We start from the raw sequence: 13,243 nt of genomic DNA, 5'->3' as shown, positions 1-13,243 counted from the left end.
CCGAATTGCTGCGATAGTGCGTATTGCGGACAAGGGAATAGGCTCAAGCATGTAAGTGTGAGTACGGTTTCCTCTCTCAGCGAAGAACATGGTTTTGTAGTTGGGGGCAATATAGGTGGTGTAATGTATGAAGCGTGAACCACCGGATTTCTCCCAAGCCGTAATACATTGGCGTTGTAGAAAAGCTTCATTCACTTGAGAGTCAATTGAAGCATCATGTAGCAAGTGTAATGCCATCTCCCAAACCACTTCTTTATGTCTTGCATCCATCCCGTGCTCAAGATCTTGCTTTTATACGTCTTTTGAACTTTTTTGCTTGCTTCCCATGCAATTGTAGGAAGTCGATGTGAGGGTTTTGACGCATCTTTATCATGTACTCCACAACCCTTTCCATGCCCATAACCTCAATTGGAAGAGATCCCGACTCAAGAAGTAGGAGCATATATGGTGTTTTGTCTTAACTTGGAGAAAGTTTGTAAGAAAATGCTTTTGGACATTCTCAAACTCTTTCCAAGTAGACTTTGAGATGCTCCCGCCCCACACTTCAACTCCATAAAGAAGAACCGGTGTCACCAATGCATCAAAAAGATACTTCTTGAGAACCAACACTTGATGTTTCCCGCATTACACATGTTCTCAAATGCATAATATGCTCTCTTTCCCGCTTCCACGCACACATTCATGCCACTTGTGATTTGGAACCTCAAGGCCAAGGTACTTAAAGCTCAACAACTTCAAGTGTCTCGTTGTTGTACACAATGCATGGCTTCTCCTTATGGTTGGTTTTCACAAGCATAACCTTTGTTTTGGATTCATTTACAATCAGCCCACTATGCAAGCAAAAGTTCTCAAGGACAACCATAAGCTTTTGTGCATCTTCTAAAGTGTGTGCTAGAAGCACTACATCATCCGCATACAACAAAAGCATGATTACCGCATTGCAAAAGTGACCTCTTCAACCTTCTTCTTGCATAAAGTCAAGTACCATTTGTTCCAATTGATCGATGCATAGACCAAAGAGAGTTGGTGACAATGGACATCCTTGTTTAACCCCAATAGTGCTTACAAAAATTTCTGAAATTTCTCTTCCCATGCGCAATTGACAAATCACCTTCTCATAGATTCGAGAAACCGCAAGCATAAATCACTTGGCACTTGGAGTTCTTCCATCCTTCTCCACACATTGTTACGTGGAATCATATCAAAGGCTTTCTTAAAGTCCACAAAACAACAATACAATCGCTTGCCTTTCAACCGACTTTCCTCCATGAGAACACGAAGAGTGACCAGATGATCAATGGTGCTATGGCATCGACGAAAACCCGCTTGTCCCTTTGCACGCTTGTCATTCTCTTCAGCCCAATCACTCAATTTCATTCCATTATGCACCCAAACAACTTTGCCATAAGAGACCCAATCATTATAGTCCGGTAGTTGCTTACATTCTTTACATCCCCTCCTTTATGCAAAAGCTTAACCCAATTAGTACTCCAATCATAAGGCATACCATGTTGAAGTGCAAGGTTGAACATATCACACATCCACTCATGGGTAAAATCTCCCGTCCATTTGATCATCTCCGGCTTGATACCTTGAAGATCTCCCGCTTTGCGAGTGGCCAACTTTTCAAGCCCACCGCATACATCCTCAATAGTAAAAAAAGACGGCATACATGGGAGTGAACCATAAAATGGCATTTTTTCAGTATTTTCTTGCTCATATAATTGCCTACAATGTGTGTACATATCCACTAGACTCAAGTTACCAAAATTCTCAATCCGCTTGCCTCTCAAGTTTCTCCAAAATCTTCCACATGCATGTGCCTTTTCTTGGACTTGAAATTCTTGTTGCTTTACTTCCCATCTTCTTCTCTTCTTTTGAATCAATGCCTTGTATGTATGCAAATGACTTTGATAGTTGTCTTTGTCCATAGTTGCATCAAGCTTTATCAAGGACTTTCGAGCATCTTGACATTCTTTATCAAACCACCTTTTGCGTGATCTATCTTTGTTGATACCATGGAGATGCTTTATGGCAAAGCATTCTTCCGCACAAGAACAAATAGCTTTTTTGAAAGCTTCCCATTTAGTTTCCAATGGTGCATCACATTGAAGCTTTGTCATCCATAATTTTTGCTCAACCATTTCAATGTACATTGGTGCCCGTTTGAAATCCATACATAGTGATAACTTCTCTTTCCTTTGGCTGAGATTATCATGCTTAGTTGCTTCTCCACATGAAAGGTCAATACATAAGGTGCGATGGTCGGATTCCGGGGTCCATTGACCAAACATAAAACTCTTTATGCGATACATGATGGCTTCAGAGAGTAGCATATAGTCAATCACACTATCCCCATTATGTCTTCTACATGTAAATCCATTGGTTCCACTCCACAAAGATACACCATTGGCAATGAGCATACCCGTGCTATTACACATGTGTAAAAGTAACTTTCCATAGTGATCCGGCTCTTTCTCATCCATTGAAGTACGATCATACAAGTGAACTTCCTCCAACTCCCTTGAAATGTATGGCATATCAAATTGTTGAGTATCATGTTGCAATGTTTTTGTGCGAGCATTCATATCCCAAATACAATAACATCACCTTCACCTTTGAAATAAGCAATGTCCTCTTCCAAATCAGAAAATGGTTGATCTCTATCCATGCAAGCATAAAAGGGAGAATCATGATGAGGAATGTAGCAACCGGCTACAAAAATGGGTGCTCTTTTTGGTGACATAATTTTCAGCCATACATAACGTTTGTACTTGTCATCTTTCACAATTGATACAAAATCTTCCAATCCTTTCTTAACCATACATGCTAACCCTCCTTGTCCTCTTCGTTGCTTGAGATTCTTTGACCACATCAATGAATGTACATTGTAATCCTCCAAGCCGTCAATCCTTTGTGTATCATGCTCCCAAGTTTCAACAAGAAGTACAACATCGGCTTTGCTTGTTAGTTCATCAATGCCAACCCCCGCATTCCATGGGTATCCATTACAATTCCAAAAGCATATTTTCAATTGTAACTCGGTCTCATAGGTCACACATCCCTATTTGCTTGAGGGACTTGCCTCCTCCTTGGGCACATTTTCTTCATGAGAGATCTCCTTGTTTTTATTATTCTTTTCCTCATATGCCTTGCGACGCATATTTTGTTGCTTAATAGTGCGATCTTCACATACAAAACATTTTGTATCCCTCAAATAGATCCAACTATTATCAAGGATAATCTTTCGCTTGGTCTCATCCGGCATGGTGCATACAATTGGCCGTTCTCCCGAGCGAGGAGCTCCTTGCTTCCCCACTCTATGTGCTCCATAGACCATAACTCCGGACATGCCAAAGTGGGTTTTGAAGAAATCTTCAATAACAATGGCAAGAGAAGGAGGTGTCTCTAACTTCTCTTCGGGAATTCCACGAATAACAATGTTCTTGGAACGTCGCTCCCGTTCTTTCAACTCCTCCACATCCACATTCTCAACATTCTTTGTTTGAACCATAGCTTGCATGAGTGAGGAATTAGAAACCACATTGCTACCACATACATCAGCCCAAGACTTGTTTGTGCATACATTTTTCATGTCGCATACATCCCGGCTCATAGTGTCAAATTTCTCCTCTTTCAATACATGGTCATGCTCTACTTTGCTCATCCGCTCCTTCAAAGCATTCAAGTCCACAAGAGAGCGTTTACAAGAGAGAGAGAGAGAGAGAGAGAGAGAGAGAGAGAGAGAGAGAGAGAGAGAGAGAGAGAGAGAGAGTACTGCAGCGCTGATTTCAGGGCACAGGAGTAGGGGGGATAACGACAAAGGAGAAGGTGGAATGGCATGTGCGCAGAGAGAGAGAGAGAGAGAGAGAGAGAGAGAGAGAGAGAGAGAGAGAGAGAGAGAGAGAGAGAGAGAGAGAGTGGGGAGAAGAGAGAGTATAATGAGTGCTGAGAGAATAGGGAAGAAAGAGAGTGGGGAGGAGAGAGACTATAATGAGCGTTGAGAGAATAGGGAAGAGAGAGAGTGGATAGGAGAGAGAGTATATTGAGCGCACCCAAGATGAGCTAGGGAGGATTTATTATTATTATTATATTTTAAAACCCCAAGTGATTTAAGCGTAGGTTCTCACTTAAACTTACGTTCGCACTCGATTTTCGCTCAGAGTCTGAAATCTCACAGTCGAGCCTGGAAGTGATCGTTGCAACCTTGCTCAAGCGCACATCGACTCGTCGAACTTTGCCGACGCGCGTCGGAATCATTTTTTTTTCTAATTTCAAGTCTTGAAATGTCCGAAAACGCTAAAATTGACAGAAAATGGCTTGAAAATGTTAAAGAAAAACGAGAAATCCACAAAAAGTCAAAAAATTCTATAAATCTCAGAAAATCATCGGCAATCACAATCAAACACTTTCAACATGCACGTAATCACCAAAATTGTATTTTTTGCCAAAAATACTAATTGTGACAAAATGAACAACCATGTCCTTGAAAATAGCAAAACACTCAAAACATGACCAATGAGGACACAAAAGCGCTCAAAATGATCGTAAACACGCAAAAAAAAAAGCTCATCAAGATCACAAGATATCAATTTTTAACGAAATTAAGCTGAAATAATGAAAAAATTAGTAAAAAATTACGAAAGAATATCCAAAAAATACTCAAAATACTTCTAAAAATTCTCCACACATAAACTATTAGTAAATCAAATTAAATCATAATAATCACATTGATTCAATTGCCAATTAATTTCACCAATAAAAATAAAAACTAGGTAATTAAATCGGCAATTTTAGGTTGAAAATTGACACAAACGGAGTGCATAAATCCATGTTTTGAACTAAAAAATGCAACAATTAACCATTAAGTACTTCAAATTTGCAATCAAAAATTGAATCAATCATACACATTAAGCACCTTTTAGGCACACACAAAAAAAATGACAGTTTTTACCAATTTTTAGGTGCACACACACAAGGGTTAATCTTGTCGAAATTGCAAATCAAACACACAAATGTCTTTTGGGCATGACCACTTCACAAATCAATCATCTCAATTGCAAAATCTTTATGTACACATTGACTTATTAGTGCACACATAAGGGAAAAATAGTGCACACACACTCAAAATTAAGCATACACACACTCAATTAGAATGCACACAGACACGATTTTAATGCGCACACTTGCAATTGACCATTCAAGCATGCAATAAGGCAAATTAACAATGCACAATAGCCATGAAACCGTCAATTTGCACATTTAATTCCAAGAAAAAATTGGCATTATAACGGCATGCAAACTTGCAAAATCAAAATTTCCAATTCACAAATTGAAAACCGCTAAGCATACCGCACAAATGTTGAGTCCGTAAGCACCTTCCAATTGCCAATTACACAATGTGTAGGCTGATTTTCTCGATGCTCCAAAGCCCTAATCTTGCATTCTAATAGTAGACAAGGGCACTGCCTCCAATTAACAAATTGAAAATGCTGGTCAACAACTTGTTACTCCTGACTGTGGCAACTTAATCTGCCTCTCTCATACACAACTATCAACATAACCCTCACTTTCCTCCCCACCTGCTCTATTAACAGATGTCTACTAACGTAAAAACCTCGGAACATACACAAGGGATGCTGGTGCAAAAGGAGCCATTGTCAAGGAGAAGTCATTTCAATGCCCTCCAAAGAGACAGACCTTCCCTTCTTGGCCTACTAGGGGGTGACAAGGAAACAAGTGGTTGTAAGAAGGGAGGGCCACGTGTGATGGACTAACAGGGCGCTCTACAGTATATGGTTGATACTGCACTTCTCATCAAAGGGCATGTCTACTTAATCTATGAGGTGGATGCAATGCTTTGCTCCCTTGTATGTTTGGCCAAGTGTGTTGTGTGTATGTGTATGCATGCCTGAGTCTATGTGTTGTTTATACAAGCGTATTTGTGTGTGTTTGCATGCTAGCTTGTGTGTGTTTAACCTAGCTGGTATAGAATCTCGCTGGTGCCAAGGTACAAACTACTAACTCTTCTCCTTTGACTAGCTCAGAGAACTTCCTTTTCCTGAAAAAGGTTTTCTCTTCATCAAGTATCTCATCCCACTCTGGTATCTTTGCTACTAAGATACTCGAGAGATCTTCTTTTTCCTCTGCTATGACAGACTCTGGTTTAGCTGTTGTCACCCACTTTCTGTTAGACTAACTTGGACTCAGCCCAATTCTTAGGTCTTGAGTTCAACTTCCCTCGTTTGCAGATAGATCTTTATGTCTCTTGGGATAGTTTCCTACGACGTTAAAATTCTCTTCTTCGTCTGTTCTTCTAGGTTCTTCTTAACTTTGGACAGCTTTGAATCGGCACTACTGTCATCTTCGGTTATGCCATCTTTGATGACCTCCTTGGTGCCGGCACATGATCCTTGGCACCTTGTGTTCTCTTATCCTTTTCTAATAATTAGGCGACCTCAATTTTAAACAAGGTCGTCTACAGTAGACGAGGGCACTGCCTCCAATTAAGAATTGAAATTGCTGGTCAACAACTTGTTGCTCTTGACTATGGCAATTTAATCTGCCTCTCTCATACACAAATATCAACATAACCAACACTTTCCTCCCCCAACCTGCTTTATTAACAGATGTCTACTAACTTAAAAACCTCGGAACATACACAAGGGATGCTGGTGCAAAAGGAGCCATTGTCAAGGAGAAGTCATTTCAATGCCCTCAAAAGAGGCAGATCTTCCCTTCTTGGCCTACTATATTCCCTCATGTTATGTGCAAATGGCTCTTTACGATTTAAAAAAATGTGGTGTGGTATATTACACACAGATCCTGATATGGCAAACATTCTCATAGCGTGCTGCAAGCAGTGCACTTTACTCAAAGAGATGACTAGCTTAGCTTAGCAACGTTGCTTGCTTCGAAGCTTTTCTGCAGTTTATACAATTAAGAGCTCAATAGCTTGTTGCTTATGTTTTCAAACAATGTGGAATTCTTTCATAGCAGATAAATCATTGATATTGTGCATTGCGAGTAGGGACCGCTATTGCCTCTTAATTAGAATTGTCCATCAAAGCCAATAGCTCATAATAGTCATAACATGCTCTCAAACTTTGACTAGGCTCTCTGGAGAGCTACATTCAACCTAATTGTGGCTAGATAAATCGGTTTTGGGTCAAATACAAACAATGCCAAAGATTCAACCTTGAGCCTACGCCTTGTGGCTTAAGCTATTGTCCTTTGTTTGTTATTTGCTCCTTTCAAATGGCTTATACCATGAATTTCACTATCGTGGAACTCAAGACCTAAGAATTGGGCTGAGTCCAAGTTAGTCTAACTGAAAGTGGGTGATAGTAGCTAAACCACAGCCTGTCATAGCAGAGGAGAAAGAAGATCTCTCGAGTATCTTAGTAGCAAAGATACCAGAGTGGGATGAGATACTTGATGAAGAGAAAACCTTTTTCAGGAAAAGGAAGTTCTCTAAGCTAGTCAAAGGAGAAGAGTTAGTGGATTTGAACCTTGGCACCACCGAGATTCTATACCAGCTAGTCAAATGCGCATATGTACTCTCTCTCTCTCTCTCTCTCTGTCTCTCTCTCTCTCTCTCTCTCTATATATATATATATATATATATATATATATATATATATATATATAAACGCATATGTACTCTCTCTCTCTCTCTCTCTCTATATATATATATATATATAATATAAATATAAATATAAATATATTTATTTATATATATAGGAATTATATATTTATATACAAATAAAAAATATAAAAATAAAACAAAATAAATGAATAAATATATATGCTTTTCTTTAAAGTTGCAACTCAAATACGTCAAAGCACTCTGTATTACGTGGTTTTTCTATTCCAAATTAAAAACCACGTAGAGGACATGGAGCTGCTCTCTTGCGATGCCAGCTAGCTCTTTTGGGATTCTTCTTCTTCTACAGGTGCAGAGAGTAGTGATGAAGAGGATGTGGAGCGCACCCTTGTCCCGCGCATTGCAGAATATCCCTCTTCTCCCCAACTATGGCCCCGGAGCTACATGCAAAGCATCTCTCTCTCTCTCTCTCTCTCTCTCTCTCTCTCTCTCTCTCTCTCTCTCTCTCTCTCAGACACACACACACACACACACATGACACGCGAGGAGACAGCACACACACACACACACCCCAATACAGAAGACATGTACGAGAGAGAGAGAGAGAGAGAGAGGAGAGAGAGAGAGAGAGAGAGAGAGAGAGAGAGAGAGAGAGAGAGAGAGAGAGAGAGAGAGAGAGAGAGAGAGAGAGAGAGAGATCCTAGGCATAGACGGTTTGCGTCACTGGTGGCAGGACGGATGGGTCGTGGCAGGTCTCCTAGACTTCACGCGAGCGACTGCTCTGCTATCAACCATATACTGTAGAGAGCCCTGTTAGTCCATCACACGTGGCCCTCCCTTTTTAGAGCCACTTGTTTCCTTGTCCCCCCTGGGTGATACTCCACTGCTTATCAAAGGGCATGTCTACTCAATCTATGAGGTGGATGCAATGCTTTGCTCCCTTGTATGTTTGGCCAAGTGTGTTGTGTGTGCCCCGGAGCTACAGGCAAAGCATCTCTCTCTCTCTCTCTCTCTCTCTCTCACACACACACACACACACACACACACACACACAAGACACGCTCGGAGACAGCACACACACACACCCCAATACACAAGCCATGTAAGAGAGAGAGAGAGAGAGAGAGAGAGAGAGAGAGAGAGAGAGAGAGAGAGAGAGAGAGAGATGATGCTCGACATCCTAGGCATAGACGGTTCGTGTCACTGGTTGCAGGACAACGTCCCAAGTATGGATGGGTCGTGGTAGGTCTCCCGGACTCCACGCCAGCAACTGCTCTGCTACCAACCATATACTGTAGAGAGCCCTGTTAGTCCAGCACATATGGCCCTCCCTTCTTACAGCCACTTGTTTCCTTGTCCCGCCCGGGTGATACTCCACTGCTCATCAAAGGGCATGTCTACTTAATCTTTGTGGTGGATGCAATGCTTTGCTCCATTGTATGTTTGGCCAAATGTGTTGTGTGTGTGTGGCATGCATGCCTGGGTCTATGTGTTGTTTATACAAGCATATCTGTGTGTGTTTGCATGCTCGCTTGTGTGTGTTTGACCTAGCTGGTATAGAATCTCGGTGTGCGAAGGTTCAAATTCACTAACTCTTCTCCTTTAACTAGCTTAGAGAACTTCATGTTTCTGAAAAAGGTTTTCTCTTCATCAAGTATCTCATCCCACTCTGGTATCTTTGCTACTAAGATACTCGAGAGATCTTCTTTTTCCTCTGCTATGACAGGCTGTGGTTTAGCTGCTGTCACCCACATTTGGCTAGACAGGCTGTAAGAAGGGGGGGCCACGTGTGATAGACTAAGAGAGCTCTCTAAAGTATATGGTTAATAGCACAGCAGTCGCTCGCGTGAAGTCTAGGAGACCTGCCACGACCAATCCATACTTGGGACGTTGTCCTGCAACCAGTGACGCGAACCGTCTATGCCCAGGATGTCGAACATCATCTCTCTCTCTCTCTCTCGTACATGTCTTGTGTCATGTGTATTGGTGTGTTTGTGTGTGTGCTGTCTCCCAACGTGTCTGGTGTGTGTGTGTGTGTGTGTGTGTGTGTGTGTGTGTGTGTGTGTGTGTGAGAGAGAGAGAGAGAGAGAGAGAGAGAGATGCTTTGCCTGTAGCTCTGGGGCCATAGTTGGGGAGAAGAGTGATATTTTGCAATGCGCGGGACAGGGGTGCGCTCCACATCCTCCTCATCGCTACTCTCTGCACCTACAAAAGAAGAAGAATCGCAAAATAGCTGGCTGACATCCTAGCCATAGACGGTTCGTGTCACTGGTTGCAGGACAACGTCCCAAGTATGGATGGGTCGTGGAAGGTCTCCCAGACATCACGCGAGCGACTGCTCTGCTATCAACCATATACTGTAGAGAGCCCTGTTAGTCCATCACACGTGGCCCTCCCTTCTTACAGCCACTTGTTTCCTTGTCCCCCCCGAGTGATACTCCACTGCTCATCAAAGGGCATGTCTACTTAATCTATGAGGTGGATGCAATGCTTTGCTCCCTTGTATGTTTGGCCAAGTGTGTTGTGTGTGTGGGTATGCATGCCTGGGTCTATGTGTTGTTTATACAAGCATATTTGTGTGTGTTTGCATGCTCGCTTGTGTGTGTTTAACCTAGCTGGTATAGAACGTGGTGCTCGGGTCAAGGTTAAAATCCACTAACTCTTCTCCTTTGACTAGCTTAGAGAACTTCCTTTTCCTGAAAAAGGTTTTCTTTTCATCAAGTATCTCATCCCACTCGGGTATCTTTGCTACTATGATACTCAAGAGATCTTCTTTTTCCTCTGCTATGATAGGCTGTGGTTTAGCTGCTGTCACCCACTTTCGGTTAGACTAACTTGGACTCAGCCCAATTCTTAGGTCTTGAGTTCAACTCCCCTCGTTTGCTGATAGATCTTTGAGTCTCTTGGGATAGTTTCCTACGACGTTAAAATTCTCTTCTTCGTCTCTTCTTCTAGCTTCTTCTTAAGTTTGGACAGCTTTGAATCGGCACTACTGTCATCTTCGGTTATGCCATCTTTGATGACCTCCTTGGTGCCGGCACACGATCCTTGGCACCTTGTGTTCTCTTATCCTTTTCTAATAATTAGGCGACTTGAATTTTAAACAAGGTCGTCTACAGTAGACGAGGGCACTGCCTCCAATTAAGAATTGAAATTGCTTGTCAACAACTTGTGGCTCCTGACTGTGGTACTTTAATCTGCGCCTCTCATACACAAATATCAACATAACCCTCACTTTCCTTCCCACCTGCTCTATTAACAGATGTCTACTAACGTAAAAACCTCGGAACATACACAGGGGATGCTGGTGCAAATGGAGCCATTCTCAAGGAGAAGTCATTTCAATGCCCTCAAAAGAGGCAGATCTTCCCTTCTTGGCCTACTATATTCCCTCATGTTATGTGAAAATGGCTCTTTTCGATTTAAAAAAATGTGTAGTGTGGTATATTACACACAGATCTTGATATGGCATGCATTCTCATAGCGTGCTGCAAGTAGTGCACTTTACTCAAAGAGAGGACTAGCTTAGCTTAGCAACGTTGCTTGCTTCGAAGCTTAACTGCAATTTATACAATTAAGAGCTCAATAGCTTGTTGCTTATGTTTTCAAACAGTGTGGAATTATTTCATAGCAGATAAATCATTGATATTGTGCATTGCGAGAGTAGGGACCGCTATTGCTTGTTAATTAGAATTGTCTATCAAAGTCAATAGCTCATAATAATCATAACATGCTCTTAGACTTTGACTAGGCTCTCTGAAGAGCTACATTCAACCTAATTGTGGCTAGATAAATCAGTTTTGGGTCAAATACAAACAATGCCAAAGATTCAACCTTGAGCCTACACCTTGTGGCCTAAGCTAATGTCCTTTGTTTGTTATTTGCTCCTTCAAATGGCTTTTACGACGAATTTCACTATCATGGATGGTTGTAAGGGTGGGGGTGGGCTTTTGTAGGTGAAAAGACAGACTTAGTATTGCTACATGTGAGGAGGTTTTTGCGATCATTGGGTCGGTACTAAGAAGTACCCAAGCGGGAAAAACTTCTACTTCGATTTGAGTTGTAAATTACCGTTGTGATTCTGTGTATTTGATATCAGGTAGTTTACAACCTACATAATATCCTTTGGAATTCCTAGGCTAGTTTTACATGGGGGAAAAATATTTCAAGTCTGTTATGAACTGTGACTATGTCAAATATTATGAGTTTGCGACTATCTTTGACGCAAACTTTCAACCACGGCTAGCGCTTATAGAGGGTACAATCATTCACTTTAAGGTGCCATCTCTTTGATTTATTTTGGTGCTTATTATGTACTCTAACCAATACACTATGTACAACATTTAAATAGACACGCATAGACATAGATGGGTACACATACACATATATAAAAGATTGTTATTTTAGTCATAAGTTTGTATGTTGTATCTTTGACTATGTTTTGACACTGCTTGGGATCCCATTTCATTTAATAGCTTATTTTAGGAATTAAGGAATTGTGATTTTGTCTCTTGTCTGTATTGATGTTAGACTTTAAAGAATCAATTCGTTGCCCTCTCATTTCCTTATTTGAATAAATAAAATTATAGCAAGAAAAAACAAATCCTCTTACTGTTTCAAACATACAAACACAAATTTCGAGGAAATAAGTTGCAATTGAAAGTTAATAAAAGATGATTAAAAAGAAACACACAGTGATAAAAAGTTCTTGAGAATAAGACCCTAATACATACAAGAATTTCAAGCCTACAACAATATGCACTACATCATATTCAGTTATTTTTCATGGTCACAATTTATTGTTTTTCTATACCAAATTATATGTGGTTCATTACTGCTTGTTTTTTTGGGAAAATCATAAAAAAATATAACATACTTACTTATAATTCACAATTGCGAGCATTCTCTAATCCAATCACCTTGATTGGTTAAAGTTTAGTGTTTCTCCAAACTACAACTTACATTCTTTGTTATTGTCTGCTGTCAAGCATAGATTACATCTATATGATTTCTCGCACCTCAAGTTTAATAACATTTTTAACCACCAATTCCATTTTTAATTGGAGGCAGTGCCCTCGTCAACTATAGACGACCTTGTTTTATTGACTCGGCAGTTGGTAGCTTTTGATGGCGTAGTTTTTTTATGAGCTTTTTATCGCAGCCACGTGGGTTAATGAGAGTGCATGATTGAGATTTTGGCTCCTACACTAACGAAGTAACCAGTCTTGCTTGGTGGGCCTTTGCTTTACACTAATCTAATATATATTGGAGTGCAGCTGGTTACTTGGTTAGTTGGTTGTGATTGCTGTCGTCTTGGGTTTGTTGTGGTGACACGAAAAAATGAGTAGAACCAATTTATAGGCACCAATAATAGCTCAGCCTGGAACTTGTTTGGCATTGGAAAGAAGCAAGTTGTGTCCCATAGTGCTCCATATATGACAAAAGGGCTACTAAAAAGGGCAATTGAATCGAGCTAAAGGGTTGCAACTTAACCTACTTTGGTAGTTTGTTTACAGGTTGCACATTTCAACCTAGTAATATCGACCATTTAGTCTCTAAACCGTGGAGCCATCTTTAAGACACCCATCTTATTCTCAATCAAGCGTAGTTAATGTTCCTTTATTTCAATATATAGGT

Source organism: Adiantum capillus-veneris, unplaced genomic scaffold, assembly GCF_014529385.1.
Source record: "Adiantum capillus-veneris isolate H3 unplaced genomic scaffold, ASM1452938v2 Hic_scaffold_33, whole genome shotgun sequence".
Lineage (NCBI taxonomy): Eukaryota > Viridiplantae > Streptophyta > Polypodiopsida > Polypodiales > Pteridaceae > Adiantum > Adiantum capillus-veneris.
Note: the sequence above shows the minus strand (reverse complement) of the source record.